At 52.6% G+C, this 17,679-nt stretch overlaps 1 protein-coding gene across 3 annotated transcripts in view; it reads left to right on the top strand.

The window, feature by feature from the left end:
- The window catches only part of Utx (Utx histone demethylase), a 150,548-nt gene that overhangs the window by 36,814 nt on the left and 96,055 nt on the right, over positions 1-17,679 (top strand). The window lies entirely within an intron of this gene.

Raw genomic sequence — 17,679 nt, 5'->3', positions numbered from 1 at the left:
GGCTTAGTCAGGCTGATTACGGTGGTGATCTAAAGGAAGGCGTTAAACCTGACAACGCAAAAAACCATGCAACTGCCCCTCCCGTACACCGGTACCTCTGGTTTTTCTCGTTCTTAGTCCGAGGGGTGGAAAGCGTGGTACCGTGACGTCGGTTTCGGCTCCGTGTCCCGTCCGTACCACAGAAGGCGCGCTGCCACCGGGAAATGCAAAACGCGCTGACTCACCCCGGGACCCCGCTGCAAGCGGCCTCACGCGGGACGTGGCGCGTGCCCTTCCCCACCCACAGCGAGAAGGCGGTGAAAGATGGCCCGCGAGGGGCCCGACGGGGGGTCTTGGTCTGTCCTGCATGCGGGTAGAGCTTTGGATGCGCCTGCGGCTTCCTTGGCTCGCTGCTTACGTTTGTGCCATGGCCTCGCGGACTGCAGCCCTGTGCCCTTCGTCGTGGCGCGCCTCGCCAATGCAATGAATGAACGAATGGATGTCTTAGCGATGTACTTATGGCAACACTACAAAGGATGCATTTAGCAGACGGACGCTGTTAAATTCTGCCCTTTTAGAACTCACTCTGTTAAACCGTATCCTGTTTGTTTTAGATGCGAAGCAGCTCCTTGAGTAGCCTGTGTAGCGCTGTCCCTCCGTGCGTCCGTTCGTATGCGCCGCAGCTGCGCGTTGACGTACGCCCCCCCCCCCCCCCTCGCAATGCGCGCTGACGTCACTCTCTTCCTCGCCTGCCGCGCAGCGGGCCGCTCCGTCCGTTCGTCCGCAACACCGGCTGCTGCCGCGGCCGCCGCTAGCCATTCCATCGACAGACACGTCGGCTCACGCGCAAAAACTTGACGCTCCAGCCATCGCTTCAAACGAATGTTCCCGCTCAATGGATTCCGTGCCGACCTGTTGTGCCCTCGCGATCCCTGACGTCAGCGTAGCTCTGGCCGACTGGGCTGGCCCTGCGTCATTTCTTGACGCCGACCCTCGACGACAGCGCAGCTCTGACCTACCGGACTTGCCACCTCCTGATGCCGACAAGAGCTCTCGCAAGTGGTGCCCCGTCCTCGGACTCCTGTGACCGTGTTTCCATCTTTCCTATCTCTCCCATCCCCTCGATGTGTCGTTGCTCTCTGGCTTACCTCATCTCTCTTTCTCTCTCTTTACACCTTTATTCCTATCCTTTGAATCCCTCCTCACCCCCATCCCTTGTGAGCTACTGTTGAGGTGTCGCTCCCTGAAGCAGACAGTTACGGGGCTCACTTTCCTCTTCCTTTCTCTCTTAGAACCACTCTGTGAATCTTCCCGCTCCCACATCAGCTCCCGCGTTGGCGCCGTTCAATCCGCGACGCCAACCGTGCGCAACGCTGATGCTTCGCATCCCATCTGTGTTTTCTTTGGTAAGATGGTGTGAATGTATTTGTAGTATGTTCGTGGTAATGTTACCTTGTCATAAGCGCGTAGCGTAGCCATCATGAACCTTCTTGCCTCAGTCGTCTTACGAATAAATAAATGAATACCTTATTGGTTTGTAACCACCCAATGAAGTACACTTGTCTGATGATAACTTGCGTAGCGTTTGCGAGGAATTATCGCTATACAACAATCCTCATACGACAGAAGGGAATACGAAAGACAAATAAAGTCTGTTCCAACTGCAGACTTTATTTACACTTGCACTTGCTTATTTATTTATTTGCACTTGCTGCACAGTTATGTGCAGCAAGTGCACATAACTTGCGTGTTTCAGATCGAGAAGAATGCGCCATATGTGAACACTGTCGCATAGCTCTGTAAAGTCAGATCTGCAATGCGCGGCTGTGGCATTCATGCATGTGTCAAGAGGGGCCGAGTCACACCATGTGTCGCAACCCCCCGCAATTGGTAGGGGTTTCTGTGGCCCACGCTTGGGTGTTCTTTACGCAGGTGTCTCGTTCACACTGACAATAGGGAGTTTTCGAATAGAGTACGCAATGGTTTGCGTTAGCGTTTCGCGCCAGTGCGCCGGCGTCGTGCGCTAACTGTTTGCGGGCTCCCGGTAAGTGACGGAAATAGCGAACGACCGCAGTAGCGATCACTAACTTTCGAGCGCTTTTTGAAAACTTCCTATAGGAGCAGACCCTGTCGGTGAAACTGAAATGCATCGAATAACAAACTGAGATCAAGTCATCTTTTGGGGAATAGTAAAGCTCTGTTGCAATCACACGCGCGTGCGTATCACACCGGGTGAAACTGTCCATCTCGATCAGTGGCATCTGCGAGGAACATGCCAAGGTTTGTGTGTAATACCATCGCTGATGAGTAATGTGGCTCACATGACCATAAGCGAATCGAGGGGCGAGTGTCTGTTCTGTTCGTTCTCTACGAAATCAACGCACCCGCACAATGAATTTTACCCTCTTCAATAGGTGCAGACATTAGACGGACCTGTGGGTGTGTGTGTGTATACATAAAGGCCGAGCCCTACTCGTCCGTAGCGACCAGTCGGCATCAGTCGCCGTTCGTTCCTTTTTTGTGTGTGTGCAAAAGCGTGCAGAGACGGACGCTGTTACGATACCGAAAATAGCACTTAATTATATGGGCATTTGTACTACGAATCAAGCATGAACTAACACTTCTAGCTTCGTTGGGGTCACCGCGGCTTGAGGTAGCAGCTTCGAGTGGCACCAGCACACTCCGCCGCACGTGCTGGACCGCTCTAATGACAAGTGTGATTCGGATTGCACGTTCACCCGGCGTCGGGCTGGGAAATCCACCACTCCACGTATGCCTCTGCGTGCCGCGTGGTGTATACGACATCGAAACCTGTCTCTATAGAAACAAGCTCGTAGCAGAGGCGTTCGGGTTCTCGTAGGCATCCGTAACGTTCACGCAACCCGCGGGAAAGGATTGCGAAGGAAGCGGTTTCATTGGGAAAAGACGACAGGTGAAGCCGGTTGTTGCGTGAGAGTGGTCGCGGATCCCCGTGCGTGCCCCGTTCTCCCCTCACTTCCGATACAATGGGGGAATAGTCGTCCCGCGACTAGCAGCCGGCCAACGACGGCCTTCTTTCCTCGGTTTTTTGGCGGCGCCGTTGGGGTTTGATGAAAAGGGGTTCAGGTGCTTCCACAGGCTTGCGGTTTGTCTATTATTTCGGTGACGGGGACCTGTATGAGGGCGAATTGGGAAGATCGAATAGGAGAGAGAACCGAAGAGCTTATAAAGCAGCAGTCTATTGTCGCCCGGTCCTGTTCTGCAGCCGACTGGTTCCTGTTTCATTCGCTCTCGGGCAAATTTCCGGCATGGGGCAGTATTGAAGGGAGCGAGAGAAACCTGCTCGGCATCCATGCCGGAGGAGGGGGAGTGTCGCAGCTGTTCCCGTTGCCTTTCCCTTCTGCGTGGGGACCGTGGGAAAGCGCGTCGCTCCCGAAAAAAAGTGGGGAGGTGAGGGGGGAGGACACCGTTTGTCCTCTCGACGTGTGTAGGGCAGGAGAGAACCGGCGGCTCTCGCAGGGACGCGTCGCCCCCCTCTCTCTCTTTCTCTCTTCTTTAGCGGACGAAGCACACTGGCAACAATAAACGCTATGTGCGCTCGGTGCTTCCTTTGTCGCCTGCTGCTGTTGTGTCCCGCTGCGGGAGAAAGAAAGCGGGGGAAGACGCGGTTGAAAACGTGTTTTCCTTCGAGGAGCCGGTCTTTCTTGAGCGCTTCTTTCAGCTCGCTTCGTTTTTGTTTGTTTGTTTGGTTGGCGTGAGTCGCTAACAAGACAGTCGTACTGTACTTGGCTTTGCTTTTTCGAAGGACGTCCTCATTTTTGCCTGGCCCGAAAGTTGACGCCGCCGCGCCTAACGAGAGGAGATGTGCTTGCTGTTCGGCCCGAGTGGCTCCGACAGTCACCCGCCCGGACTTGCCGGAGAGAGATAACGGATGGCTGTACGGTCGCCTAATTGCTCATAGTTCGCGACGCGTGGAAGAGCGAGCAGCCGGAGCGATGATCTCTTATCGGGTACATCTCACTCTGTTTCATGCTGCACCGCCGACAACGAGAAGCGGTGCCGATTTCGAGGCAGCAAGTGCGTTTCGGGTACCGTCGTGTCGGCCCTTCCTGGCTCTTCCACAGGTGCCGTTGCTTTTTATGCCGGCGTTGTTGCTCGGAGCTGTTTTCTCTTCCTGTGCACCCTCTCTGTTCGTTTCTATTAGCTCTGTTCTTGTCTCTTTCACCATGTCGCCCCCGCTGTGCTTGTTTGCCGACCCGGCTTGTCGTCTCCAGTTGCCGAAGCTGCGCTTTTACGCTCGTGCTTCTCCCTTACTTTTCAGTGTACTGCGTGTGTTCCATCCTCCGCACTTGCCGCAGTTCTTTTCTTTTTGCCATTATTTATTCCTCTCTCTCGTTGAACGTTTTTTTTTTTTTTGCTGCACCCAGGGTTTCCCCGTCGCGCCTGTGCATAGCGCTGCTTTGTTCTTTTAGCCCCCGGTTCGGTCTGTGACCCCGAGCCTCGCGTATACCCGAGCGTACAGCGGTGTATAGCGCGGTGTCTCAACCCCCCACGTCCCCCTTTCCCTCTACAGCCGGGGGTCCCCGTGGTGAGCGCGACGTGCATTGTGTCTGGCTTCGGGGAGGCTGTCCGGCATCATTGATGGATACGCGTGCACGTGCGCGTCGACAGCGCCAACTTTGTCTGCGAGGATCCCAGCGGGAGTCACTCAGCAACAGCTCGTCCTTCTCTCCCTCTTTCACCCCGAGTTTGGTCGAGCGCGTACGGGTCTTGGTGTGTTCCCTCTTTATAACCGTGCTACATTGTGGAAGTTCGGGGCTGCAGGCACAGGGGAAAAAAAAACGAGCGAAAGAAACCCAGCCTTCAACCAGACCGTGGGCTAGCGGTCACTTTAGATTTATTTCTTCAATGTCAATGCATTCCTCGACCTCTTCCACCAGCATTATTTGTATATGTTTGATTTTGTGACCGAATTCTAGTGCCGTGTATGCACTCTCGTACTCCCAGCACTGTGTCTAGTTTAGTGCTCGCTAATGAGAAGTAAGTTAGTGTTGTCCATGTTAGTGTTGCTCGTCCGCTGTTATAACGGCCAGCGTTATTTCCGTTTCACCTTTGCCAAATTATTGATCTGTCTATTACTTATGCTATTGCCATTGTTCGCGCGCATAGACATGATGCCTCGGGCTGTCAGAATTTGATTTTGCGCTCTGAACATGAAAAAGAAAGATCACGTGCCGATAGACGGATCAGTCAGCTTCATCTTCTATGTCGGCATTAAACCTTTTTATTATCATTAATGTCACGTAACTTTTTTCCCGATTCATCGCTATCTCGAGCACAGCTTACTGTAGCACATGCACTGCGTATTTCACGCGAAGCCCATCACCAGACGAGGTCGCATTTCGGTTAATGGTGCTGCAAGCTTTCGCCGCAAATGACGACCGGGGCACCTATCAACGGCGTCGTTACCGTGCGATTCAAAAAAGAAGGAAACAATAAACGGGTCGACGATGTTTCTTCCCACCGTGAATACGTCGGGAATGTGCCCCATACGGGTACAAGCAGCTCTCTCAGGCGCTGCACCGTTACTTTAAATGATTTTTTTTGCCGTATCTGTGTGACTGAGCGTATAGAAAGGGACAATGCCATGGACGTGATCGACCGGAAAGCGTGCGCCCTCGCTTGCTGGATTCCGTGCCGACCGGTTGTACGCTCGCGATCTCCGGCGTCAGCGTAGCTCTGGCCGACTGGGCTCGCCCTACGTCACCTCCTGACGCCGACGACCTTCGACGACAGTGTAGCTCTGACCGACTGGACTTGCTCTACGCCATCTACCGACGCCGACAAGAGCTCTCGCAAGTGTGCCCCGTGCTCGGACTCCAGTGACCGTGCTTCCATCTTTCCTATCTCTCCTATCCCCTCAGTTTGTTGTCGCTCCTTCTGGCTTACTACCTCACGTCTCTTCCTATTTTCTACACCTTTACTCCTACCCCTTTTATTCCTCCTCATCCCCATACCTTCTGAGCTACTGTTGAGGTGTCGCTCACTGAAGCAGACAGTTACGGGGCTCACTTTTCTCTTCCTTTCGCTTTTAAGAATCACCCCCCCCCCCCCCATGCCGGATGCCGCGCTCACGTGATAAACAAGAGCGGAGTGTGGATTGCTGCTGGAGCGGCAGTCTCTGCAGGGTGTCCGGCAGAGACGATGTGGTAGTATGGTCATTGAGGACCTATCTCGGTCTTGTGCAGTATAATAACGATAACTAGTCCTTGTAGGATCAGCAGACTATAAACTACAACCGAACTTTAGTACGATAATCCCTAGGAATTGGGACAGGGGGCCTGATTCAAAGTTCATTTTAGCGAGTAGGAATGGTCTTTTATAGCTCCAGGACGAACCTGACGTCTGGGTGGCAGGATTTGAGCCGCGTTATGCCTGCGAGTCCACACCGAACGTCCATGCCTCTGAAAAAGGCAATCTGTGTCAAGGCCAGCACGCGAGCCCGCCTGACGCGAACAACTCAACGGCGTCATCACGCGGCGGTGCCTTTCTGTCGCGCACGCACAGCGAGCCCGTCGCAGCAATAGGCGCCTTCCTGTCTGGCGAGTCTTACGCAATGCGCGGCGACGTCATTCGTCCTTGGCTGCAACCACGCGCAGCGGCTCCGGATTCGATGAGAATGACGCGACCCAGCGGCGACCCCATTGGAGGATTCTGACCTCACGGCCAGCGGCGCTTCTGGTTGGACATTTGGTTACTCAAAGAATCCTCCCGGTGCATATAAAAAAGCCCTTCGGCGCGTCGCGAGCAGTAGATCTATGTGTCAGAGAAGAGAGCTCGGCTCTTCGAGTCTCTAAGCTGTCGGCCCCAGTGCCGAATTTGTAACGCCTCTGTATATATGCTGCACATAAACCTTGTTTAACTCACCGTCGTCTCGTCCGCTCGTCTATCAGCTCTGCGCAGAAGCAGTCGCGAGCTGAGAAACCTACGCTACCACACGGCTGGTGACCGTGTCGGGGGAGATCAGAGCAGTGGCGCCTTCGGGACCGTGTTGGCGTCGCCGTCTTTCGTAACAGTGCATGGTGTCAGCGGCGAGATTCGTGGCGCCCTTCGTAACGTCGTCGGAGGCGAGCTTCGTAACAGCCGCCACTCAGACACGGTCAATGGACCATATGCGAAATTGCTTTGTGTTCTGGCAACACTGTGTATTTTGACCCGCCGCCATTTTAATGTGGGCGAGCTGTCGACGGCAACGCGTTCGCTAGTACGGCCGTACGACTCCTGAACACTTGCTTCACTGCGCTGAGCTACTGCGATGGCCACAGCAAGACGTTTCCCTGTGCCCAAACATGTGATGTGGACAAACTGTTTAGGAATCTTGCTACATCTTGCCACTTGTATGTCATTACATCTTTCGGAAAGCGGTGGAAGGATACCTACAAGATATAGGCAAAAAACATTCATTGCGACGTCATGAGCTATGTTTCTGTTAGCTGTTTAAGCGATTGTTGTTTACAAACACTGTCACTATCACAAATTGATCTCACAGGGAATAGAGGTCACACTTATATGTGCATTGCAGGACTAATGATGCACTTCTAATGTGACCCCCTCCCCCTCAGTTTTTTCTGTGCACACTCCCGTTTCCTAGCAGCCTTTCCTAGATATGGCCCTTCACAGCAAGCCTTAAGAGGCATATAGTCACTTGTGGACACTCGAGGGAATTTAAATCAGCTATTTTTTATATCTAAGTAGCTTCAATGGTTTCTAGGAGCTGCGAGTGTAAGGCAGCTAAAATGCTGAATCCCATACAACTAAGTTATGGCTGTCTCCGCAGCTGTATGTTTTATAATGCAACATGAAAAATTTTTCAAGTGAGGTGAGTTGCGACTCACCTTACTTGAAACAGCTTGAAACTTGAAACTTGAAACACAAAAAACAGCTGCAACGCAACTGAGCCAAAGAGACTAAAATGCATGCAGAGAATGAATCCCGTCTTACGAATAAATAGGAATGCCGCGCTCTGAACTTATGCAGAACGTCACTCAGTCAAGCCCTGGCGATACTTATGGTGCCAGTTTTCGAAACCTACGCCAGTGCGCCCCGCTATCTTTTCCATTTTATTTCGTTGGTAAAGGGAAATTAGTGAGGGAGGCCCCAATGGAAAAGTTGCGTCCGCGCACGTTGGGGGAATTGAAGTGCCTGAGGAGATACTTTTCTGTTCCAAAGTGGGCATAGCCCTTATCTTCCGAATGACTGTTTTATTGCTGCGCGGTGACCGTTCTTGCGGACACAACGGAGCTTGAACGCGGACAAGCAACCGAGCTGCCTTTTTAGGATGCGTGTACGGCATGTTACTCGGAGTAGCGGAAGCTCTGCACGTCTCTGTACGCAATGACCTTCAAAAATAACATTTCTACGTCGTCTACCTACATGGTGTAATCTCGTCACAAAAAAGCCCGTCCTAACAGTTCGGTTCAGTCACACTAGTTACCCCACCAGCAGTGGCGGACTCTCTATTCGACTGCAGAGAATCACCGGGGCTCTTAAATGTACCATCTCAGACTCCCCGCGGATAGTCTGCGGGTAGTCCGAGGCTTCCCCGAAGTCATAAGAAAATTTGAATGCCGCACAGCTTCTCAGCGAGTTCGAGACGGTAAATCGAAGAGCAGCACTGTCGTGTGGAGGCCCGACGTAGTGCAAACACCATAGCCGCAAAGCTGACAAACCTATAAAAACACAGCCTGTCCGCGAAATACACAAAAATGGTTAGTCCTGCATTGCTCTATAGTGCAGCCCGCGCACTGTGGAAATACATGCATCCTATAGACTGTGCCCATAAAGCTTGTGCACGCCATACCCTGTTTTGCGTTTAAATGATCGCTGCAAAATCGTAATTCATGCCACATACCTAGCTCCCATCGCTGTCTTTGACTCCGCGCTGCTTGCACAGCGGCACACAGCAGCGTACTGACATTTCGCCAGCAAAAAAAAATCTCACTGCGACAGTCGAAGCGTTGAAACACGTATGTGGGTCCTCCGCGCGTAGTGGTCAAGCCTCGCCAGCATCAAAATGGCGGATATGGTACCTGCTGCGTTCACTAGATGGCGCTGTTAATTTCGCATAGTCGCAGCCACGAAAAGGCGGCTTACTGAGTGGTGGGCAACTATACGGCGGACTTAGGACCTAGACCACTGTGTGCGCGTCTCTTGCCTGTGTCGTTCAAGAGTGTGGATCCTTTTCTTGGTCCTTTCTTTTTTCTCTGTGCTTTTTGTTTTTCTTTTCCCACTTTTCTTTTTGAGGCCAGGACACTGAGTGTGTTCCCCCGTTGCAAAGGGGCCGGCCGCCATCACATCATCATCATCATCATTGCCTATTGGGCCGCGCTGTTAGTGTTTGCAGTCGTCGTCGTTGGTGAGGGAAGTCGTGTTAGAAAATAATGTTCAAGATATCGTCGAATGTTACTAGAAAGCCTACGGCTACATCTGGCCTGCCAGGCAGTGTGTGTGGAAGGGCGCAGAAAGTTACTTTTTTATCGAAGAACTGCGTCTGGAACTCCACAATTTTGGCCGTGGCTTCCGCTCCGTGAGCGCTTCTGAACGCGGCTTCGACTAACGGTGACTTCTTGATGGGTCGCCACGGGCTGCCTTTAAAACTCCTTTTCGAGGGCTTCCGTGATTTGTGGACAGCGGAGCTGCTTCGTCCCGCGCACCGCGATGTCGATGCGCATGAAATCTGAGGTGAAGACCTTTTTTTATTGTATGGGTATTTTTATCGTTTAGGTCTCCGGACTGTGCCATAAATTTAGAAGTGTGGCAGCTGGACTGGTTGGTCTGACATGACGATAGTTATAGCGCGAGAACAGAACGACGACAAAGAGAGCGCTCGTGACCTTGTTGTCTCTGTCGTCGTTCTGTTCTCGCGCTATAACTATCGTAGGTTACATTAGGTTTTGTATGAGGGGTTCCAAATCGTAGACCTGCACTATGTCTCCCCGTCCCCACCCATTATTATTCTTTTGAAGAGACTGTTCCCCCCTCCTCTGGCCTTTTAGTGCTGACGCTTGCGACACCGATCTCAGTCGAGGGCCAGTGGTCGAGTCGTTAAGTGGAAGATGCATAAAATTGGGCTGCAAGTCGCAAAAAAAAAAAAGAAAATCATTGCTTTTCAGCTGAACTTATCGGCAATAAAAGGAATAACGTCCAAATGGTAACTACCGTAACGGACCGTCTATACATATCTTGACAGAGCTCGGTGATCTGAGCCGAACCAGTTTAGGGCATGACGTATCATGCTGAAGGAGGAGGCGCAAAAGTTAACTGCACCATTCTAGTTTGTCCTTGCGTCACGTCTGCAGCGTGTTGTTAGGCATCGCACCGGGTCTTTTGCTCGACCGACCCGGCCAGGATGGCAGTCCGTGAAACGAGGGGCGCTTGTCTGTCTTCTTCCGGGACGACTTCTCTCGACGGGCGCATTCTACTTTACTCGCCCCGCATGGCCCTGATGGCGTACTCGTTGGCCCCATATCAGTTCCAAGAACGGTCCCCGTGTCGAAGGGAGCAGAGCTTGTTGCCGTTATCGACTGCACTCTCGCTGGAGTGCCACTGCGCTCTCTCTTCCGTTTTTCCATAAGTTGCGCCGCGGCCTAGAAACTATACAGAGACGGAACACTCGACCCAATGGAAGCTTCGCGGGAACGATTAGCGTCGCGCACCGGGCAAGCACTGTAGCTACAGTGGCTAGAATTTTTCCAGCCATTAGTATTCTAGCCACTGCACTATAGCTCTTGCAGTACCATTCATTCTTTTTCTTTCGATACAACCTGCTGGCTCTCGTTTCCGATTGGCCGACACGAGACCTATAGCGTTCGTTTCGCTGCCCGCAACTCAGCAGAGGCGAATTATTGCTTCGGGCGCGTCGTCGTTTTCCAAGTGCGCCCCTTTTGAACTGCCACGGGGTGCCGATGACGCCGGGGCCAAGTGTTTCTCGTGCCCGTGTGGTCGTGCTTGTTTCTTCTGTTTTTATTACCGCTCAGTGCCCGCTTCCCTGGACGCCGCCCTCTGGCTCCAATTTTCTCGCTACAGCTTTCGAGCAGCTGCCCTCCTTGTTTCGCTTATTGTTGCTTTCTCCCCCTCGATCTCTTCCCGTCTCGCTTTTTTCTGGGATGGATGAGGGGTGTCGTCATTTGTTTCGTGCAGAGGCGCACTCGGGGCTGAGCGCAGTTCGGTTTTCCGATCGCTTTCGTCTCTCCTGCTGCTGCTTCCGTCCCCTATGCTTGGCGTCACTACGTTACACCCTCATGGCGCGGCACGGTTGTGGTGGTGACCTTTCCAGAATCGCGTGCATATCTCTCTCTCTCTCTCACGTTGTTTTCCCCCGCTCGTCAAACGGACGACTGATTGATTTCGAGAGGAAGTCCGCTAACGCAACGACGTCGACTACGGTGTGTGTGTGTAACAGGCCCCAGAGTTTCACGTGTGTGCTGATGACGCTGGAAGGCAGCGCGGTAGTCGCGCCCGACTCGATTACCACTCTGTCTTCTCTCTCCCTGATTTTTTTGAGGCGAGTTTATTTCGCTGCAGGTGAGGAAGGCCTTAGGTGGGCCGAGAGCAAGAAAAAGAACTACGAGGTGAAATTAAGAAATCTCTTATCGTCTTTTGGCTGCTGGCACGCGGCTCGTATGGCAGCTGCTCTCAGTTCGTGCGCGAGGGGATGGGGGATGGGCCCGACATCCGTCAGGCGGAAACCGAGATGCTCCTCGTTGCCGCTATTATCTTCGGGCTGCAGATCATTGGAAAAGCGTGTACGCGGGGGAAGTCGGTGGTCCTCGGGGCGTGCATCCTTCGGGAATCCCCTCGCGCAAGAGTATCCGCCGCTCTTTCTGTAAACCGCCGCTTTCGTGAGCGCGCCGCGGAAGGTGAGTGGCCCGCGAACGAGAAGGATGCCCCCGCGGGCGCAGTCGCGGAACACGTTTGTTCGACCCTCCGCCTTCTCTAACCGGCGCTTCGGAGAGATGCATGCGGTACCACTTGGTGGAAGAGGTGAAGGTTGTCCTGCGAGGGTGGTTCATAGTAGGTGGGAAGAAGAAGGTACGCGAGATCTCCCTTGCTCATTTCCGCCCCGGGTTGAGTGGAGGGTTCCTCGGCTGCGTCGCAAGTGGTCGTCCGTGCGATCGACGTTTTTTTTTTTTTTTCTTCGGCCTGTCTCTTCATTCTTGCAGGCTCTTTTCTTCCGGTCTGTTCGAGACGTCATTTGCTGTAATTGCTTTTTTTTAAATATTACCCCCGAGCGCCTGCCCTGCTTCACTGCGGGGTCGAAGGTACTTTCTCTTCTCTCTTTTTATCCGTCAAGACACCGGGGCGGGTTGCCTTATGCGAAATGGCGCGACACAGGACGCGAACGGGAAGCACGGATTCTTGCCCCGTCTCGAGATGCCACAACATTTTTTTTTTTATGGCGGTGATTCTGCTCTCTCGGGAATGTTTGTGGTGACTTGTTTTCGTTTTAGATTCCGGTATGACTTCTTTCTAAGCCCGCCATTTAGTAACAACCCTTTGAAAATTCTTCGCCGCTCGGAGAAAAGAAGTTATCGCGCTTCCGACGAAAGAAAAAAAGGTCGACGCTTGCGTAGAAGATAAAAAGAAAACCGAAAAGACGGCGAACGGCAGTGCATGGCACCGCGCGGCTTGGCAACTATTTCCGGCGGGTGCTGCTGCGTTTTTGTTGCGTCGGCAGGCAGCGCCATCAGTGGGAAAGGAGAGAGTGCGTTCACGAGTACGGGCGTAAGAAACGGGCCACGCCCAGTCTCACCGTGAACTCGCCGTGCGCAAAGCGTCGCTGACCCCCCCTCCCCCCCCCCCCCCCCCACCTTCCTACGTGCTGCTCGCAAAATACATCCCTTCCTCATCATCTTCATGGGCGTAGAACCCCTCGCTTGCTTCGCCCCCTGCTCTTTCTTTGCCCTTTTCTTCCCGCTGGCGTGCTCGTAGGACTGGTTACATAGTTACGGGAGCGAGTGTCCGGGGCGATGCGCTGACCACCACCCAGGTTATATAGCCTCTTGTAGATCAAGCGAGCATTGACGCAGTCGTTCCACTCGCGTACAGATGTCTTCCACAGACGTCGTCTTGGCGACGTCGTGTCATAGCACTAGCGATGTCGTGCACTTTGACCCGCGGGGAGGCTTGTGGGTATGCAGGCATGCGGGTGTCGCTGAGAGTTTGCTTACACGTAACAGCAGCGTTCTGTCGCATTGGATATGATACTCTTGACGTTGAGTAATCATTTATCAGTCATGCTCCTCAGTATCAGAGCCGAGGGGCTTGAATAAAGAAATTATTGACTGGAAGGTCAGCAACACACACACACACATACACACACGCACGCACACACACACGCACACGCACGCACACACACACTTCCAGGTGTCATATCTGATCTGGCATGAAGCACATTTGTTCGGTTAACGTAAACACTAGCTTGAATATAGCAAACGAGATCGTTGTTTCCGACAATAAGCAATACATCTGGATGGGTATTGGTTTCATTATCTGTGCTAACATTTGCCAAAACTTAGAGGCTTCAACGCGAAACCAGTGATACCATAACGCTCGTTGAGCAGTGTCTTTCCAGAAAAATTACGGATATTAAATTCATACGGCGCGTGGGGCAAAAGCTGCTCTTTATATTCCGCGACTTCCACTCAAGCAGTTTTGTTAAACCTCCTTGACCATGCAGTATGGGCAGGACGCTGCGGGTCTGGCGTTATGAGCAAGGCACCTCATGCGTCTTTTTGTCTCGCGCTTCGCAGATGTTCGCATTGTTTGGTGGTGTCCCGAATTGCGGTTTTAGATAAACCGTCGTTTTTCGTCCCTCGACAATGTCGAAAATCTGCAGCCGTTCGCTCTTTCATACCTGTGACCAGAAAGGAAAGCTCATTTTCCCCACCGTCCATCAATCAACCACCACCAGTCGGATCCGGTTCCTTTTCTGTGATGCCACATGGTCGTTTCAATATATGGTATGCCGCCGATTTGCTGCGTGCTTTGCAGCTGTTTTTCATCATTTCTACAAACGAATCATCTTTCGTTTTTTGTACATTGATTGAAGGAACACTAAGAGAAGTGTGAGTGCTTATGCGAATCCCAAAAGTCTCGCTAAAGAACAAAGGCGCAGGCATCTTTGAACGATTTGTCGGACATAGAAGCGTGGTGGTGTCATCCGCCTCTCCCCGAACTCGACCAGGGCAGTCCTCTCACCGCCCTTGGATTGTGGGTTGGTGGTGTGGCTTCCTCCCCTCCTTTCACATACTGGGAAAAAGATTAACCTCCACCCCCTGATTCCGCATGCCAGTGATGTCTCCAAACGAGCGGCTACAAAGCGGCGACGACAGCGAATCGCGAATAAAGGCGGCCAATCGCATAGCGCATGAAAGACCGGGCATGGACAGAGCTATAGGCAGCCGTTTTCACTCCGACCACTCTCGTGGATCCTGTAAACAGGTTGTCACGGTCCTCCTGAGACACGCGGCCGGTATAACATAACATCATAAGCCATGCATTCGCCACCATAAGCTTGAACGAACAACCGCTTTCGCCCGCGTTATTCCGCCCACTCGTATGTACAACCTGCATCTGACGCGCAACGTTTAAACTTAATTGTTTCGTCGAGGCCATCACGTTGTTGGCCTGCCGTAGTTTGCGCTGCCACGTATGGGGCATAATCGCTGGTTGGCCCACTACTCTTCAGCAGCCCGACGAGTTCCCGTGGCCGAGTTCCGGGTGTCAAGGTCGGTCCTGCAGCTCCGCGGAGGGTTAACCTCCAGCGGCGGTCGCGGCCGGCTTGGCGTGGGTTCTTCGCACGTGCTTCGAAGCCGCGGGGGGCGGCCACTCATTTCGGCGTGGCCCCCTTCCTTTGGCCCTCCTCGCGGTCTGGGTTATGAAGAAAGAGCGAAAACAACGACTGAACCTCGTTGCTTCTCTGTTAACCGCAGAACACTGCAAACACGTAGACGCGCGTCCCGTCGCCTTCCCCGGATGCAACGGCGCCTGATTATATACGTGCTTACTGCTCGCCCCGGGAGGCTTCTCAGGGAAGCGATGCTGTGTTGGGTGAAAAGCGAAAAAGCAAAAAACAAAAAAAACACATCACGTCATCATTCACGGAGTGAATGATGATAAGTGGAGTGAAGCGTCCGTCAGCTCGTCCGTGTTTCCTTCCGTCTGTTCGTTCTTGCTTGCGTCCGTCCACTCGACCATCCGTGCGTCCATCCATGCGTCCGTCCGTCCGTCCATGCGTGCGTCCATCTAGTGATCACTCCAAGTACCGCCACCTGTCATCCCCTGTGGCACATTCCCGCTCTAGAGCGGGTACGTGCCACTGGTGGCTTCCGTAGCTTGTACTATTACATGCAACGTAATCTACCGTTGTACATCTTCCGTTGCATGTAGTAGTAGTGCCACCAACTACTACATGTGACGGAAGATGTACAGACCCACATTTTGAGGAGCTTCGTTCCTACAGGAAAAAAAAAGAAAAGAAAAACTGTGCACTGGCGTTGTTACTCTGTGTACGTGTGTATGACGGATCGAAAGCTTCCACCGGGATGAATTTATGGGCGGTCCCAGAGGTCCGACTTCAAGGCAGAGGTCCGACTTTAAGGGCACAAGATGTGATAAGCACGAGCGCGTAGCCTCATGCTGAGCTCGTTTATGGCTGGCGGTGGTTGCTTTGTATGCGGCTTGTGCATGGTAAACCCTCGAACGAATGTGCATTTCGAACCATTGCTGTTGCTGCGTTGTCGCGGTGAGCGCCTCAACTTGACCAACTTTCCACTCGGCAGCGTAACGAAGGATGTTGTATTTGTCGCATACTGGGAAGCAGCCCCCGCTGCGGGGGAGCGTTAATTGAAAGACTCCGCGGCGAAGAGGGGGAGGAGGGGCAACTCGGAGGGACTCGTTTTCGGGTGGTTCGCGTGACGGGCAATGCGAAAGGAGCGAAGGGCGTCCTTGACATCTGTTTTTACCTACAAGCCTAGCCGTGAAGGGAAAAGGGGGTGAGGGCCACAATGACCCTTCTCGAACACGCGGAAGGCGTTTTGTCCATCTGTCCTTGAAGACCGTCGCACGTGCGGGGTGCGGAGGAAACTCTTTGACAATACTTGTGCTTCTCTGTTTGCTTTTCCTTTTTTTTTTCTTCCCCTCTCTACGACAGCGGTACATAGCGAACGAATAAACCAGTCTTCGTGATGCGTTCAAACTGAAAGGATGTGTTTTTTCTCTGTCGTCGTCTCACTAGAAAAAGTCTGCCTCCCTGCTATTCCGCTACAACATTTTTTGGTGCCGAAACCCGGGAATTAGGGACCCAAAGATGGACATCGACAGGATGAAGCGCAAAAGGGCCGTGGTGCGAACGTCAACAACAAAGCTGCTCAATGACATCGCTACCATGGAGGACGACGCGTCACTCGGTGAGCTTGAAGAAAAGATCAACCTTCTCACCCTTAAGGAAGACTCACTCAAAGAGCTAGATCGGGAAATTGAGATTGGCGTAGAAGATGATGCATTAGAAGAGGAAATTGCATGCTCCGAGAACTACAAAGAAAAGATCAACGTAGCAAGGACTAAAGTACAGCTCATGCTACGTGAGCTTAGCTGCACTAACGCCGCATCAGTGAGCGCTTCGCTAGATCGCACCTCAAGTTCCTCAGATCAAAGAGAATCTAGCCGTAACATCCCGCAAGTAACCCCCACAGTAAAGCTGCCAAAACTAGAGATAGCAAAGTTCAACGGCGAGCTTCGACAGTGGCAAGGCTTTTGGAGTCAGTTCGACACGACAATAAACGCTAACCACCACCTGTCAAACGTGGACAAGTTCAAGTACCTGAACAGTTACTTAACAGGAAAAGCAGCGGCTGCTGTTGCGGGTCTTGATTTGTCCGACGGAAACTACGAAGTTGCTCTCTCGCTGTTAAAGGAAAGGTTCGGTCGTAAAGAAGCCATAATCGAGGATCACATGTCCAGACTGCTCAATATCAAGTCAGTGCGTGACTCGCGGAACCTCAGCCAACTTCGGAGCCTCGTTGACGAAGTAGAGAGAGGTGTACGGAGCCTCACTTCTCTTGGCGTCGGTGTCAGCACGTACGGAGCTCTGCTCCTGACAGTAGTAAAGAAGGCGGTGCCTGCGGACCTTCATCTCGAATACTGTCGACGAAAGGGCGCTACTACAGGAGGCAGTGAACTGGAGGCATTTGCGCATTTTTTGAGAGTCGAGGTAGAGGCACGGGAGATTATACAGCGGGCCGAAACACCAAGGGGCATGTGTGTAGAATCGTCTGTCGAAAACCGTAACAGCACCTTTAAAGCGGCGAGAATGTCTTCAGCCGCTGCACTGCATACCATGACCAAGGAGAGAAAAGGGTGTCTGTTTTGTTCGTCAGGGTGCCACGAAAGCGGTGACTGCGATGCAGAGATGTCGGCAGCTGATAAAAGAGAAATGCTGAAGCGTGAGAATAGATGTTTCCGCTGCACAGTAAAGGGGCACACGTCAAGAGAGTGCCGTAAGGCCAAATGGCTCAGGTGTGCCAACTGTAGCGGAAAACACCTCACGGCTATGTGTGATCCTGATTTCAGAGAATACCGTGGCAGTGGTGTACAGAATGCATCCTCTCCACCAGCGACAGGACAAGCCACAGTGCTAAAGTCTTCTCTAGGCTCAGAGGA

This window comes from Rhipicephalus microplus, chromosome 1, assembly GCF_043290135.1.
Source record: "Rhipicephalus microplus isolate Deutch F79 chromosome 1, USDA_Rmic, whole genome shotgun sequence".
Taxonomy (NCBI): Eukaryota; Metazoa; Arthropoda; class Arachnida; order Ixodida; family Ixodidae; genus Rhipicephalus; species Rhipicephalus microplus.
The sequence above is the reverse complement of the archived record's forward strand: the minus strand, read 5'-3'. Positions and strand labels throughout refer to the sequence as shown.